This window comes from Silene latifolia, chromosome 1 (assembly GCF_048544455.1).
Source record: "Silene latifolia isolate original U9 population chromosome 1, ASM4854445v1, whole genome shotgun sequence".
Lineage (NCBI taxonomy): Eukaryota > Viridiplantae > Streptophyta > Magnoliopsida > Caryophyllales > Caryophyllaceae > Silene > Silene latifolia.
The window spans coordinates 94,539,669-94,558,599 of NC_133526.1; positions in this window are offsets into that span (position 1 = coordinate 94,539,669).

Below are 18,931 nucleotides of genomic sequence, written 5' to 3' on the forward strand. Positions count from 1 at the left end.
AGATTTGAGAAATTTCTAAAATGACGTAGAGAACCAATTGAATAAAGTTCTAAGCATTACGACCCAATCGTAGTGGCAAAGATCTAAGTAATAAATTTGATTTATTAAAGATGGATTATGACCTAGCGTCACTACCCATAAGATCAAACTAATATGAGTCAGTTTGAGTTGATGAACTCAATTTTGGGAATTTGCAATCCAAAACGGAAAAGTAATTCTAATTGGATGGTCAACCATGAGATACATAGAATAGAGAGTCTATTAAACAGATGACATGGATAAGACTCGTATATTATCTAGCTGCCATGTTAGGATGGCCCATTGAAAGCTAATACATAGTCTAGATAAACTCCTAATACTCCGTTAAATATATATGTTTGTGACTCACAAAGCTATCTCTCATGAATATTGATATATTTCTGAGAGATAGAGTGGGAGTAGATTGAATCGTCACAAACATCTCTTATAGTTGAAATGTTACTTTGTGAAAGTAATTGAATTATGGAGTGGGAGTTGGTATTGAACTATTATCTATGAAGATAGTATGAGAGCATAGTTCAGTGGGAGTTTATCGCACATGTCTTATTGTTCAAAAATATTACTTTGTGAAAGTGATAGTATCATGACCTTGTAACATACGAGCCGAAGCATTACAATCCAAAATTGTTGCTCATGAGTAGATTTACTTTAAAGTGAGGGTCTCTTTAAAGGGAAATAGAGCTTTAGAGTACACAAATGCATAAGATTTACATAAAGATGTTGATCAAGACAAATTGTGTTAGGAATTGCCGCATTTCATTTTAATGAAGAATGGCAAATAAAAATTCGCTTTTCTAAAATGGGAATTTAGAGAAGGAAGTGTTTCAAACACAAAATCTTAGATGTAGATCTAAGAATCCTAACATCTTATGCATAGCTATCTTAAGTGATCACAAGATGGTCTTAAGCTAGCATTAAAGGATTATACTTTTGTTCATGTGATTATAGTGAATTGTTTCATTCACATGATTGAAGAATCATGATATACATGAAGTTAAGTGGGAGCTAGAATTGTTTTTCCATGTCTTATATGTTGATAACATATTAATTATTGAGAATAATGTACCAATGCTCTCTTCTGGCAAGAGTGATTGGGAGACTAGGAAAAGGTGCAATATACTTTAGATTACCGAATCTATGTGAGAGTATATTGGCATAGAGTTGAGAGTCTTATGAGGATAAGATCTTTCGTATCTGTTGTAACATCAACAAGGTTGAATGGCTTATTCATGATGATGAAAGTGGAATTACTATGATGGAATCATAGTCGTTCACTGAACCCATTAAGTTGTTGATTACATGAAATCGATTACTAATGTTTCCGCCATTAGAACGATTATGTATGCCAACAGACGCACATGGCTGTGATGTACCATATGCTAGGTACATTATGAGTCAATAATAAGTTAATTCATAAGATGGGCTTGTGAAAGCCTTAAAGTACAATTGATGACTTGTACACATGTTTGGATGATAAACTAAGTTAAGGTGTTGAAGGGTTGCACAAACTTTAGTTTCCAAGCTTAAAAGGATTTGATGAAATCCTAAGCAAATGTTATTGACAAAGGAGTAAGAAACTAAGAAATGTGTTTTAGTTTCGCACATTGCAAATTCTACAAAAGGAATCTAAGTAAGTTGTGATAAAATGGTCAACGTAGGGATTAAGGGTGAATCCCTCTACAAATGACTTTATCACAAGTTATGCGATAACAGTGGGAGCTTCTTTCAAGTTAAAGAGCTCAGGTCTAGTATGAAGTCTAGACATATACTTAGAGAAATTCATGTCATTAAGAGATGACATTGAATGGAAGGAAATAGCAATTAAAAAGGTTGGAATATATGGATATCAGGTATATCCACTTTCCAAGCTTGTATTGCATTTTAACTAGTGTTATAATACACTAAAGATTATAGAATATGAAGTAGTAATAGTGTATTGACTGTTCATATGTGATAATCACATTTATCGTTTGAGTTTTATTAAACTCACCCGCTACCTTGTCGTATCCGAATGGGTTGTAGAGACACATTGAACCCCATTAAAGTGAACTGGATTGACATGGTATTCGCCCCTAGTTACTTATATGAGGTGACGTCTCCAAGTGACTAGAGTGTGATGCGATTGATGACAAGTTCAAGTGCCATAGAGTCATATGGGATGACTAGTCGATCACATAGGCGGTCATGTAGGACAATCTGTCGGGCGATGACCGCTTATAGAGTTCTCGTAATTCATAAAGCCTGGTCGTGGCAAGAGCTACTATAGTATTCTTATGAGTCAATTCTTTTGACTAGAGACTATTCGCCCAAGTTGGCACAACTTCTGATTAGCTTTGATTTATACTCTACGATTTCGTAAATGAGGTCAAACTGGGTATATTTTGGGTTATGATGGACTGGGTGAAACGAAGGAATAGGGCGATAGGAATTGTCCACCCCTTGTCGGGGTTGTTTGAAATCTCAAGGCCACTCGAGGAGTAGTTAACTCGAAATGCGTGGCCACGCTCGGAAGGTATCTATGATAGATAATTCCAAATCAGACGTTAATCTCCGGATCGAGAAAACCACTCAAGATATGATCAAATGTAAGTACGACCTGCAAGACACCTTGCATTGAGTGGGAGATTGTAATAGGACAAGAGAATTGGTGACGCACACTTGTCGAGGACAAGTGGGAGATTGTTGGGAAATGTGTCCTCAACAATAGTGCGATCACAAGATTTAAATATCATTATTAAATCTCATATAAAGAATACGTAAGGGATGATTCAATTATATAGTCAACTGATCAACATTAATCGGTAACGATTGGCTTGCTAGAGTTTGACGTTACTGTCGTGAGACGGTGGTGGTCAGTTGATCCCTTAAGGTCACACCTAAAGGATGATGCCCTTATCTATAAAGTTAATTAATTGTATGTTGATACAAGTTGATTAATTCCTTAAAAATGAACAATTTATATTTATGAGAGGAAATATGTATCTTATTATAATGTGATTAAATAGGATCATATTTAGTGGATTAATATGTTAATTCACTAAATTATGTTGAGGTTTTATATAGTTTCGAGGTAGAGGTAATTGGTTATTTACTTTTACAAGAAGTTGTAAATTTAACTAACTAGCTATTATGGGACTCATTATATGTTGATATAATGATAATATATTACTCAATAAGTTGAGTGAATATATGTTTATTAATTTGTGTCATAATTGTTGTATGATCAAATTAATATTTAATTATGTAAGATAATTAAACATAAGACTTATAAGCATTTGTGGGACAAATATTATAAGACAAATATGGACCATATTGAGAGAAAAGGGCCGGACCATCACATGGAGAAAGGAGCTTTTGTTGTTTCTTTGTTTTCTCTTTATCACATGCTTATGACTAGAATATGCAAAGACCAATAAAAAAGGCATATGCATGTGTGTTTTGGGAAGAGAAATTTTTGCTCCTATTAAGACATAGGTGCCGTGCCATTAAGGATATAGGGAGCTTTTGTGCTCATCTTTCCCTCTCTCATCTTCTCCAAAAATACAACATGCAAAACCTCACACATGTTCATAGTTTTCTCTCTATCAAAATATGAGTTTTGATTCAATTTGTTCATAAAGATTACTAATATTATTAGTGTAATATATGAGTATTAGTAATCAATTTTAAGGTAAACTACTAAACAAATATCTAGCAAATATTATTTAGTGGGGATAAGGGATAATCTTGGGTGAAATCAAGAGGAGTGACTTCTATACTTGAGGTCTTGGAGGATCATCCTATTACTCATCATAGCTCAAGAACAAGTGAAGGTAGGAGACCTTACTTGTGCCCATAAAACCGAAATTTTCAATGTAAGGGACATTGTTTTCTTATAAATCATTCATTTTGTTATGCATGCACTAGATCTAAAGAACATATAATTAACAAGTTAATTTGTTCACTATTAGAGGAGTCTAATAATAGGTATATGAACCTAACAAGTGGTATCAGAGCATAAGGATGTTGCATGCATAATCGGTTATTGTTTTTCCGAGTTAAAAGGTTAACATATAAAACTAAAAATTTGTGATTTATGAGTATAAGTCACGAAATCACCTTGCATGTTATATATTCTGGTCCTAAAGTGTTTTTAGGTCATTTTTATGATTCATGGAAATTTATTGCTCATTTTAAGGATTTTTGGTCATTTTATTACATTTTTATGACTAAAATGGGAATTAAAATGCTAAAAATAGTTAAATTTCGTTTCTGACCTTGGCAAATTTATATGACCTCACATGCATATTTTACAAGTTGTATGTAAAAGGACGAGTTAATTTGATTAATTTTGCATGATTTATGATTTTTATGAGATAAAAATGGATTAAATGAGGTAAAATGGTTAAAATTAGTTAAATTTCGAATTAAGCCATGATCTTTTAATATGATGTCACATGCAAGATTTACAGAGAGTATGTAAATTTCTAGATTTAAATATCTTCTTTAGCATGATTTATGGATTTTTGAGTAAAAATGGCATAAATAGTGACTATTTTAGCAAAAATTAGCTAAAACATATTGCATGGCTTGAGAAAATTATTTTAAGTTGCATAAATATCCCACTAATCAGATCTAAAGTTGTAAAAATTATTGGTTTAATTTTCGGATACTTTATGTATTTTATGAGATAAAACCGATAAAAATGCAACTATATTTTCTCAAAATTAATTCGAAAATTTTAACCATGTTTTTTGACATTATGAGGGTCATGGAATTATTCCAGAATGTTCAAAAATTTAAAATTCAAATTTTGAAACTTTTATGATTTAATTTGGATTTATTTCATATAAATAATGATTTTAAGGTCAAAAATGAGCATAAAATTAAATCAAGTTGAATTATTGTCAAAAATTTAGTGTTGACTGATTTTTGAGTCCTAAAATGTGTTAGGATAATTAACTTGAGCTTAGATGTGATTTAAGTGTTAATTAGTGATTTTAAAAGGTTATTATCACGCATTTCCATGAAACCGGGTTATATGTACGACATAAGTTAAATAGGGCGATTTGGCACACGATTTTGCATGATAGGTACATATTATAATGCTGCATATTTCAATTGTTGAATGTCTTTTAATTATATAATTTTGAATTATGCAATTTTATCTTAGTATGGCCTTAGTTTTAATCGATATTACCCGTAATGAAAGGGAATATTGATTCCGTTGTAATTTAATGTGATCTCGAATCACTTTTATTTTATTTTCAGTAGTTTTTCCATTTTACAAATGTATAATAGGAATAGCTTTGTATTTTTATTATTATTTGTAATTATGGAGCATCTTCAAGACGGTGCCATTCGGAAGGGTGATCCGACAAAGACGGTGTCTTGGGAGGCGTGCCATTTGAAGATTCAAGGGACCAAAGGAGTTGGTTTCCGAATATGTAATAGATTATTTAATTTTCTATTTTAGGAAGGCCATACTAGGAATTTTATTTATTGCTTTGCATTTCTTTTAATATGTTGCATGCATTGCCAAATCGCCATAACAACACATGCATTTCATATCGAGTCATCGACCGTGTCAATTATAATTATCGTAGTTCACCGCTTTAGTTCACTTAAAACGTGATAGATAATAAATTGACAAGACCTCTCACATATTAAAAATTGAGATAAAGCCTTACCAAATAGTAGAAACTCATGAAGTACCAATTTCACAAGGGAGTTAATCCGGCTTCACCGTAATACAAACCTTGTTACGTTGGCGAAGTGGGGTAGTAAAAGGTTATTACATCGAAATTTGGATTGAGCTCAACGGAAGTATTGTTGATCGTAGTCGCATGTGTTCCGGGCTAAAGATGAGAATTAGAGTAATTTTTATCGACCGAGAGTTCTAAAAGTAGAATCGATTAAAAGGTTAATCCACCGAGTTATATTAATAAGGGATGAATCGGCTCACCGTGCCCGAGTTGATATGAATTTGGATCTCGGAATCATTTATGTAGTTGGGTGGAGGTCACTATATAAATGCAATGCTTGTAGTTAAATTTACGAGTATTATTAAAACGATAGATGATAATTAATTCCTTCATTTCCTATTTTGTAGTCAAATTTGTTTTATCAATTGCAATGACAACTCCAATATCATCTAATAATCATACACTGATCACCATTAATTCTTGGCTCCAATCATTCTATGAAAAATGCTTCTCGTATATCAACGACCCGATTAGAGTACTACGCTTTAGCATTGGTGAAGATGGGAATCTTTGTCTTTTTACTACTTCTACACCTCATACTCATGCCTACCTCTCAGGTAAGAGGTTCATATGAGGGGAATCTCATAGATTCCAAGATATCCTTGTTTGATGAAACAAGAAGTAATATCAAATTAAGTGGGAGTTCTAGCAAGAGTGTCCTTGCAAATGAAAGTAGTATTGGTGTTAGTAAAGGAAGAGCAAAGATATGTGAGAAACCCAAATCCGATTGTGAATTGGAAGTTGATAGTGAGACTACCACAAAACCAAGATGGGTATCCAATCCTACCATGAATATCATTATTTTAATGTCATGGGCCATTGGAGGCGAAATTGCCCCAAGTATTTGGAAGATATCAAGTTGGACTTATTACTCCAAGTGGGACTTGGAAATGAGGAAAAGCTAAACAAGAGTGATATGAATCTCCGACAATGAAATGGAGCTCGGGTAGCCGCCACTTCAAGAGAAATTTATATACTTGTTTTTGCTAATAGCTTTGAGTTATGATTTACATAATTGTTATTATGTTCCCACTTAGTCTAAAACATTATTTCCATGTGAGACATGAAATGATCTATATTTTGTCCTCAAAGACAATTATTGTATTTTATTGAAAATAGACGTGGATGTGAGCCATGTCACTTATCTTTATGATACACAAGTTTTAGACAGTTCCAACTCATGTAAAGATATCTACATAATACGCACCAAAAGACTCATAACAAGTAATCCAAATGATTTGTACATTTGATTTTTCAATTAGGTTACGTAAATGAGAAACGCATTAAAATGCTAGTGTCGACTAGAATTATTAGACCATTTGATTTTCAATCATATGGAATATGCGAATCTTGTCTCCTTTGCAATATAATTTGTACTTCCTTTAGTGGTAAAGGGACACAAGCAAGTGATTTGTTGAGACTAATACATGCCGATGTATGTGTTCAAATGAGCATCACCGCAAGGGGAATTTATGACTACTTCGTCACTTTTACCAATGATTCAAGTAGATAAGGGTATATTTTACTTGATCAAATAAAAGGTGAAGCATTTGAGAGATTTGAGAAATTTCTAAAATGACGTAGAGAACCAATTGAATAAAGTTCTAAGCATTACGACCCAATCGTAGTGGCAAAGATCTAAGTAATAAATTTGATTTATTAAAGATGGATTATGACCTAGCGTCACTACCCATAAGATCAAACTAATATGAGTCGGTTTGAGTTGATGAACTCAATTTTGGGAATTTGCAATCCAAAACGGAAAAGTAATTCTAATTGGATGGTCAACCATGAGATACATAGAATAGAGAGTCTATTAAACAGATGACATGGATAAGACTCGTATATTATCTAGCTGCCATGTTAGGATGGCCCATTGAAAGCTAATACATAGTCTAGATAAACTCCTAATACTCCGTTAAATATATATGTTTGTGACTCACAAAGCTATCTCTCATGAATATTGATATATTTATGAGAGATAGAGTGGGAGTAGATTGAATCGTCACAAACATCTCTTATAGTTGAAATGTTACTTTGTGAAAGTAATTGAATTATGGAGTGGGAGTTGGTATTGAACTATTATCTATGAAGATAGTATGAGAGCATAGTTCAGTGGGAGTTTATCGCACATGTCTTATTGTTCAAAAATATTACTTTGTGAAAGTGATAGTATCATGACCTTGTAACATACGAGCCGAAGCATTACAATCCAAAATTGTTGCTCATGAGTAGATTTACTTTAAAGTGAGGGTCTCTTTAAAGGGAAATAGAGCTTTAGAGTACACAAATGCATAAGATTTACATAAAGATGTTGATCAAGACAAATTGTGTTAGGAATTGCCGCATTTCATTTTAATGAAGAATGGCAAATAAAAATTCGCTTTTCTAAAATGGGAATTTAGAGAAGGAAGTGTTTCAAACACAAAATCTTAGATGAAGATCTAAGAATCCTAACATCTTATGCATAGCTATCTTAAGTGATCACAAGATGGTCTTAAGCTAGCATTAAAGGATTATACTTTTGTTCATGTGATTATAGTGAATTGTTTCATTCACATGATTGAAGAATCATGATATACATGAAGTTAAGTGGGAGCTAGAATTGTTTTTCCATGTCTTATATGTTGATAACATATTAATTATTGAGAATAATGTACCAATGCTCTCTTCTGGCAAGAGTGATTGGGAGACTAGGAAAAGGTGCAATATACTTTAGATTACCGAATCTATGTGAGAGTATATTGGCATAGAGTTGAGAGTCTTATGAGGATAAGATCTTTCGTATCTGTTGTAACATCAACAAGGTTGAATGGCTTATTCATGATGATGAAAGTGGAATTACTATGATGGAATCATAGTCGTTCACTGAACCCATTAAGTTGTTGATTACATGAAATCGATTACTAATGTTTCCGCCATTAGAACGATTATGTATGCCAACAGACGCACATGCTGTGATGTACCATATGCTAGGTACATTATGAGTCAATAATAAGTTAATTCATAAGATGGGCTTGTGAAAGCCTTAAAGTACAATTGATGACTTGTACACATGTTTGGATGATAAACTAAGTTAAGGTGTTGAAGGGTTGCACAAACTTTAGTTTCCAAGCTTAAAAGGATTTGATGAAATCCTAAGCAAATGTTATTGACAAAGGAGTAAGAAACTAAGAAATGTGTTTTAGTTTCGCACATTGCAAATTCTACAAAAGGAATCTAAGTAAGTTGTGATAAAATGGTCAACGTAGGGATTAAGGGTGAATCCCTCTACAAATGACTTTATCACAAGTTATGCGATAACAGTGGGAGCTTCTTTCAAGTTAAAGAGCTCAGGTCTAGTATGAAGTCTAGACATATACTTAGAGAAATTCATGTCATTAAGAGATGACATTGAATGGAAAGAAATAGCAATTAAAAAGGTTGGAATATATGGATATCAGGTATATCCACTTTTCAAGCTTGTATTGCATTTTAACTAGTGTTATAATACACTAAAGATTATAGAATATGAAGTAGTAATAGTGTATTGACTGTTCATATGTGATAATCACATTTATCGTTTAAGTTTTATTAAACTCACCCGCTACCTTGTCGTATCCGAATGGGTTGTAGAGACAAATTGAACCCCATTAAAGTGAACTGGATTGACATGGTATTCGCCCCTAGTTACTTATATGAGGTGACGTCTCCAAGTGACTAGAGTGTGATGCGATTGATGACAAGTTCAAGTGCCATAGAGTCATATGGGATGACTAGTCGATCACATAGGCAGACTGTATGGGACAATCTGTCGGGCAGTGACCGCTTATAGAGTTCTGGTAATTCATAAAGCCTGGTCGTGGCAAGAGCTACTATAGTATTCTTATGAGTCAATTCTTTTGACTAGAGACTATTCGCCCAAGTTGGCACAACTTCTGATTAGCTTTGATTTATACTCTACGATTTCGTAAATGAGGTCAAACTGGGTATATTTTGGGTTATGATGGACTGTGGCTGAACGAAGGGAATAGGGCGATAGGAATTGTCCACCCCTTGTCAGGGTTGTTTGAAATCTCAAGGCCACTCGAGGAGTAGTTAACTGGAAATGCGTGGCCACGCTCGGAAGGTATCTATGATAGATAATTCCGGTCGACAGCTTAATCTCCGGATCGAGAAAACCACTCAAGATATGATCAAATGTAAATACGACCTGCAAGACACCTTGCATTGAGTGGGAGATTGTAATAGGACAAGAGAATTGGTGACGCACACTTGTCGAGGACAAGTGGGAGATTGTTGGGAAATGTGTCCTCAACAATAGTGCGATCACAAGATTTAAATATCATTATTAAATCTCATATAAAGAATACGTAAGGGATGATTCAATTATATAGTCAACGATCAACATTAATCGGTAACGATTGGCTTGCTAGAGTTTGACGTTATCGTCGTGAGACGGGGTGGTCGATTGATCCCTTAAGGTCACACCTAAAGGATGATGCCCTTATCTATAAAGTTAATTAATTGTATGTTGATACAAGTTGATTAATTCCTTAAAAATGAACAATTTATATTTATGAGAGGAAATATGTATCTTATTATAATGTGATTAAATAGGATCATATTTAGTGGATTAATATGTTAATTCACTAAATTATGTTGAGGTTTTATATAGTTTCGAGGTAGAGGTAATTGGTTATTTACTTTTACAAGAAGTTGTAAATTTAACTAACTAGCTATTATGGGACTCATTATATGTTGATATAATGATAATATATTACTCAATAAGTTGAGTGAATATATGTTTATTAATTTGTGTCATAATTGTTGTATGATCAAATTAATATTTAATTATGTAAGATAATTAAACATAAGACTTATAAGCATTTGTGGGACAAATATTATAAGACAAATATGGACCATATTGAGAGAAAAGGGCCGGACCATCACATGGAGAAAGGAGCTTTTGTTGTTTCTTTGTTTTCTCTTTATCACATGCTTATGACTAGAATATGCAAAGACCAATAAAAAAGGCATATGCATGTGTGTTTTGGGAAGAGAAATTTTTGCTCCTATTAAGACATAGGTGCCGTGCCATTAAGGATATAGGGAGCTTTTGTGCTCATCTTTCCCTCTCTCATCTTCTCCAAAAATACAACATGCAAAACCTCACACATGTTCATAGTTTTCTCTCTATCAAAATATGAGTTTTGATTCAATTTGTTCATAAAGATTACTAATATTATTAGTGTAATATATGAGTATTAGTAATCAATTTTAAGGTAAACTACTAAACAAATATCTAGCAAATATTATTTAGTGGGGATAAGGGATAATCTTGGGTGAAATCAAGAGGAGTGACTTCTATACTTGAGGTCTTGGAGGATCATCCTATTACTCATCATAGCTCAAGAACAAGTGAAGGTAGGAGACCTTACTTGTGCCCATAAAACCGAAATTTTCAATGTAAGGGACATTGTTTTCTTATAAATCATTCATTTTGTTATGCATGCACTAGATCTAAAGAACATATAATTAACAAGTTAATTTGTTCACTATTAGAGGAGTCTAATAATAGGTATATGAACCTAACAAGTGGTATCCGAGCATAAGGATGTTGCATGCATAATCGGTTATTGTTTTTCCGAGTTAAAAGGTTAACATATAAAACTAAAAATTTGTGATTTATGAGTATAAGTCACGAAATCACCTTGCATGTTATATATTCTGGTCCTAAAGTGTTTTTAGGTCATTTTTATGATTCATGGAAATTTATTGCTCATTTTAAGGATTTTTGGTCATTTTATTACATTTTTATGACTAAAATGGGAATTAAAATGCTAAAAATAGTTAAATTTCGTTTCTGACCTTGGCAAATTTATATGACCTCACATGCATATTTTACAAGTTGTATGTAAAAGGACGAGTTAATTTGATTAATTTTGCATGATTTATGATTTTTATGAGATAAAAATGGATTAAATGAGGTAAAATGGTTAAAATTAGTTAAATTTCGAATTAAGCCATGATCTTTTAATATGATGTCACATGCAAGATTTACAGAGAGTATGTAAATTTCTAGATTTAAATATCTTCTTTAGCATGATTTATGGATTTTTGAGTAAAAATGGCATAAATAGTGACTATTTTAGCAAAAATTAGCTAAAACATATTGCATGGCTTGAGAAAATTATTTTAAGTTGCATAAATATCCCACTAATCAGATCTAAAGTTGTAAAAATTATTGGTTTAATTTTCGGATACTTTATGTATTTTATGAGATAAAACCGATAAAAATGCAACTATATTTTCTCAAAATTAATTCGAAAATTTTAACCATGTTTTTTGACATTATGAGGGTCATGTAATTATTCCAGAATGTTCAAAAATTTAAAATTCAAATTTTGAAACTTTTATGATTTAATTTGGATTTATTTCATATAAATAATGATTTTAAGGTCAAAATGAGCATAAAATTAAATCAAGTTGAATTATTGTCAAAAATTTAGTGTTGACTGATTTTTGAGTCCTAAAATGTGTTAGGATAATTAACTTGAGCTTAGATGTGATTTAAGTGTTAATTAGTGATTTTAAAAGGTTATTATCACGCATTTCCATGAAACCGGGTTATATGTACGACATAAGTTAAATAGGGCGATTTGGCACACGATTTTGCATGATAGGTACATATTATAATGCTGCATATTTCAATTGTTGAATGTCTTTTAATTATATAATTTTGAATTATGCAATTTTATCTTAGTATGGCCTTAGTTTTAATCGATATTACCCGTAATGAAAGGGAATATTGATTCCGTTGTAATTTAATGTGATCTCGAATCACTTTTATTTTATTTTCAGTAGTTTTTCCATTTTACAAATGTATAATAGGAATAGCTTTGTATTTTTATTATTATTTGTAATTATGGAGCATCTTCAAGACGGTGCCATTCGGAAGGGTGATCCGACAAAGACGGTGTCTTGGGAGGCGTGCCATTTGAAGATTCAAGGGACCAAAGGAGTTGGTTTCCGTATATGTAATAGATTATTTAATTTTCTATTTTAGGAAGGCCATACTAGGAATTTTATTTATTGCTTTGCATTTCTTTTAATATGTTGCATGCATTGCCAAATCGCCATAACAACACATGCATTTCATATCGAGTCATCGACCGTGTCAATTATAATTATCGTAGTTCACCGCTTTAGTTCACTTAAAACGTGATAGATAATAAATTGACAAGACCTCTCACATATTAAAAATTGAGATAAAGCCTTACCAAATAGTAGAAACTCATGAAGTACCAATTTCACAAGGGAGTTAATCCGGCTTCACCGTAATACAAACCTTGTTACGTTGGCGAAGTGGGGTAGTAAAAGGTTATTACATCGAAATTTGGATTGAGCTCAACGGAAGTATTGTTGACCGTAGTCGCATGTGTTCCGGGCTAAAGATGAGAATTAGAGTAATTTTTATCGACCGAGAGTTCTAAAAGTAGAATCGATTAAAAGGTTAATCCACCGAGTTATATTAATAAGGGATGAATCGGCTCACCGTGCCCGAGTTGATATGAATTTGGATCTCGGAATCATTTATGTAGTTGGGTGGAGGTCACTATATAAATGCAATGCTTGTAGTTAAATTTACGAGTATTATTAAAACGATAGATGATAATTAATTCCTTCATTTCCTATTTTGTAGTCAAATTTGTTTTATCAATTGCAATGACAACTCCAATATCATCTAATAATCATACACTGATCACCATTAATTCTTGGCTCCAATCATTCTATGAAAAATGCTTCTCGTATATCAACGACCCGATTAGAGTACTACGCTTTAGCATTGGTGAAGATGGGAATCTTTGTCTTTTTACTACTTCTACACCTCATACTCATGCCTACCTCTCAGGTAAGAGGTTCATATGAGGGGAATCTCATAGATTCCAAGATATCCTTGTTTGATGAAACAAGAAGTAATATCAAATTAAGTGGGAGTTCTAGCAAGAGTGTCCTTGCAAATGAAAGTAGTATTGGTGTTAGTAAAGGAAGAGCAAAGATATGTGAGAAACCCAAATCCGATTGTGAATTGGAAGTTGATAGTGAGACTACCACAAAACCAAGATGGGTATCCAATCCTACCATGAATATCATTATTTTAATGTCATGGGCCATTAGAGGGGAAATTGCCCCAAGTATTTGGAAGATATCAAGTTGGACTTATTACTCCAAGTGGGACTTGGAAATGAGGAAAAGCTAAACAAGAGTGATATGAATCTCCGACAATGAAATGGAGCTCGGGTAGCCGCCACTTCAAGAGAAATTTATATACTTGTTTTTGCTAATAGCTTTGAGTTATGATTTACATAATTGTTATTATGTTCCCACTTAGTCTAAAACATTATTTCCATGTGAGACATGAAATGATCTATATTTTGTCCTCAAAGACAATTATTGTATTTTATTGAAAATAGACGTGGATGTGAGCCATGTCACTTATCTTTATGATACACAAGTTTTAGACAGTTCCAACTCATGTAAAGATATCTACATAATACGCACCAAAAGACTCATAACAAGTAATCCAAATGATTTGTACATTTGATTTTTCAATTAGGTTACGTAAATGAGAAACGCATTAAAATGCTAGTGTCGACTAGAATTATTAGACCATTTGATTTTCAATCATATGGAATATGCGAATCTTGTCTCCTTTGCAATATAATTTGTACTTCCTTTAGTGGTAAAGGGACACAAGCAAGTGATTTGTTGAGACTAATACATGCCGATGTATGTGTTCAAATGAGCATCACCGCAAGGGGAATTTATGACTACTTCGTCACTTTTACCAATGATTCAAGTAGATAAGGGTATATTTTACTTGATCAAATAAAAGGTGAAGCATTTGAGAGATTTGAGAAATTTCTAAAATGACGTAGAGAACCAATTGAATAAAGTTCTAAGCATTACGACCCAATCGTAGTGGCAAAGATCTAAGTAATAAATTTGATTTATTAAAGATGGATTATGACCTAGCGTCACTACCCATAAGATCAAACTAATATGAGTCGGTTTGAGTTGATGAACTCAATTTTGGGAATTTGCAATCCAAAACGGAAAAGTAATTCTAATTGGATGGTCAACCATGAGATACATAGAATAGAGAGTCTATTAAACAGATGACATGGATAAGACTCGTATATTATCTAGCTGCCATGTTAGGATGGCCCATTGAAAGCTAATACATAGTCTAGATAAACTCCTAATACTCCGTTAAATATATATGTTTGTGACTCACAAAGCTATCTCTCATGAATATTGATATATTTCTGAGAGATAGAGTGGGAGTAGATTGAATCGTCACAAACATCTCTTATAGTTGAAATGTTACTTTGTGAAAGTAATTGAATTATGGAGTGGGAGTTGGTATTGAACTATTATCTATGAAGATAGTATGAGAGCATAGTTCAGTGGGAGTTTATCGCACATGTCTTATTGTTCAAAAATATTACTTTGTGAAAGTGATAGTATCATGACCTTGTAACATACGAGCCGAAGCATTACAATCCAAAATTGTTGCTCATGAGTAGATTTACTTTAAAGTGAGGGTCTCTTTAAAGGGAAATAGAGCTTTAGAGTACACAAATGCATAAGATTTACATAAAGATGTTGATCAAGACAAATTGTGTTAGGAATTGCCGCATTTCATTTTAATGAAGAATGGCAAATAAAAATTCGCTTTTCTAAAATGGGAATTTAGAGAAGGAAGTGTTTCAAACACAAAATCTTAGATGAAGATCTAAGAATCCTAACATCTTATGCATAGCTATCTTAAGTGATCACAAGATGGTCTTAAGCTAGCATTAAAGGATTATACTTTTGTTCATGTGATTATAGTGAATTATTTCATTCACATGATTGAAGAATCATGATATACATGAAGTTAAGTGGGAGCTAGAATTGTTTTTCCATGTCTTATATGTTGATAACATATTAATTATTGAGAATAATGTACCAATGCTCTCTTCTGGCAAGAGTGATTGGGAGACTAGGAAAAGGTGCAATATACTTTAGATTACCGAATCTATGTGAGAGTATATTGGCATAGAGTTGAGAGTCTTATGAGGATAAGATCTTTCGTATCTGTTGTAACATCAACAAGGTTGAATGGCTTATTCATGATGATGAAAGTGGAATTACTATGATGGAATCATAGTCGTTCACTGAACCCATTAAGTTGTTGTTTACATGAAATCGATTACTAATGTTTCCGCCATTAGAACGATTATGTATGCCAACAGACGCACATGCTGTGATGTACCATATGCTAGGTACATTATGAGTCAATAATAAGTTAATTCATAAGATGGGCTTGTGAAAGCCTTAAAGTACAATTGATGACTTGTACACATGTTTGGATGATAAACTAAGTTAAGGTGTTGAAGGGTTGCACAAACTTTAGTTTCCAAGCTTAAAAGGATTTGATGAAATCCTAAGCAAATGTTATTGACAAAGGAGTAAGAAACTAAGAAATGTGTTTTAGTTTCGCACATTGCAAATTCTACAAAAGGAATCTAAGTAAGTTGTGATAAAATGGTCAACGTAGGGATTAAGGGTGAATCCCTCTACAAATGACTTTATCACAAGTTATGCGATAACAGTGGGAGCTTCTTTCAAGTTAAAGAGCTCAGGTCTAGTATGAAGTCTAGACATATACTTAGAGAAATTCATGTCATTAAGAGATGACATTGAATGGAAGGAAATAGCAATTAAAAAGGTTGGAATATATGGATATCAGGTATATCCACTTTCCAAGCTTGTATTGCATTTTAACTAGTGTTATAATACACTAAAGATTATAGAATATGAAGTAGTAATAGTGTATTGACTGTTCATATGTGATAATCACATTTATCGTTTGAGTTTTATTAAACTCACCCGCTACCTTGTCGTATCCGAATGGGTTGTAGAGACAAATTGAACCCCATTAAAGTGAACTGGATTGACATGGTATTCGCCCCTAGTTACTTATATGAGGTGACGTCTCCAAGTGACTAGAGTGTGATGCGATTGATGACAAGTTCAAGTGCCATAGAGTCATATGGGATGACTAGTCGATCACATAGGCAGACTGTATGGGACAATCTGTCGGCGATGACCGCTTATAGAGTTCTCGTAATTCATAAAGCCTGGTCGTGGCAAGAGCTACTATAGTATTCTTATGAGTCAATTCTTTTGACTAGAGACTATTCGCCCAAGTTGGCACAACTTCTGATTAGCTTTGATTTATACTCTACGATTTCGTAAATGAGGTCAAACTGGGTATATTTTGGGTTATGATGGACTGTGGTGAACGAAGGAATAGGGCGATAGGAATTGTCCACCCCTTGTCAGGGTTGTTTGAAATCTCAAGGCCACTCGAGGAGTAGTTAACTGGAAATGCGTGGCCACGCTCGGAAGGTATCTATGATAGATAATTCCGGTCAGACAGTTAATCTCCAGATCGAGAAAACCACTCAAGATATGATCAAATGTAAGTACGACCTGCAAGACACCTTGCATTGAGTGGGAGATTGTAATAGGACAAGAGAATTGGTGACGCACACTTGTCGAGGACAAGTGGGAGATTGTTGGGAAATGTGTCCTCAACAATAGTGTGATCACAAGATTTAAATATCATTATTAAATCTCATATAAAGAATACGTAAGGGATGATTCAATTATATAGTCAACTGATCAACATTAATCGGTAACGATTGGCTTGCTAGAGTTTGACGTTACTGTCGTGAGACGGTGGTGGTCAGTTGATCCCTTAAGGTCACACCTAAAGGATGATGCCCTTATCTATAAAGTTAATTAATTGTATGTTGATACAAGTTGATTAATTCCTTAAAAATGAACAATTTATATTTATGAGAGGAAATATGTATCTTATTATAATGTGATTAAATAGGATCATATTTAGTGGATTAATATGTTAATTCACTAAATTATGTTGAGGTTTTATATAGTTTCGAGGTAGAGGTAATTGGTTATTTACTTTTACAAGAAGTTGTAAATTTAACTAACTAGCTATTATGGGACTCATTATATGTTGATATAATGATAATATATTACTCAATAAGTTGAGTGAATATATGTTTATTAATTTGTGTCATAATTGTTGTATGATCAAATTAATATTTAATTATGTAAGATAATTAAACATAAGACTTATAAGCATTTGTGGGACAAATATTATAAGACAAATATGGACCATATTGAGAGAAAAGGGCCGGACCATCACATGGAGAAAGGAGCTTTTGTTGTTTCTTTGTTTTCTCTTTATCACATGCTTATGACTAGAATATGCAAAGACCAATAAAAAAGGCATATGCATGTGTGTTTTGGGAAGAGAAATTTTTGCTCCTATTAAGACATAGGTGCCGTGCCATTAAGGATATAGGGAGCTTTTGTGCTCATCTTTCCCTCTCTCATCTTCTCCAAAAATACAACATGCAAAACCTCACACATGTTCATAGTTTTCTCTCTATCAAAATATGAGTTTTGATTCAATTTGTTCATAAAGATTACTAATATTATTAGTGTAATATATGAGTATTAGTAATCAATTTTAAGGTAAACTACTAAACAAATATCTAGCAAATATTATTTAGTGGGGATAAGGGATAATCTTGGGTGCAATCAAGAGGAGTGACTTCTATACTTGAGGTCTTGGAGGATCATCCTATTACTCATCATAGCTCAAGAACAAGTGAAGGTAGGAGACCTTACTTGTGCCCATAAAACCGAAATTTTCAATGTAAGGGACATTGTTTTCTTATAAATCATTCATTTTGTTATGCATGCACTAGATCTAAAGAACATATAATTAACAAGTTAATTTGGTCACTATTAGAGGAGTCTAATAATAGGTATATGAACCTAACAAGTGGTATCAGAGCATAAGGATGTTGCATGCATAATCGGTTATTGTTTTTCCGAGTTAAAAGGTTAACATATAAAACTAAAAATTTGTGATTTATGAGTATAAGTCACGAAATCACCTTGCATGTTATATATTCTGGTCCTAAAGTGTTTTTAGGTCATTTTTATGATTCATGGAAATTTATTGCTCATTTTAAGGATTTTTGGTCATTTTATTACATTTTTATGACTAAAATGGG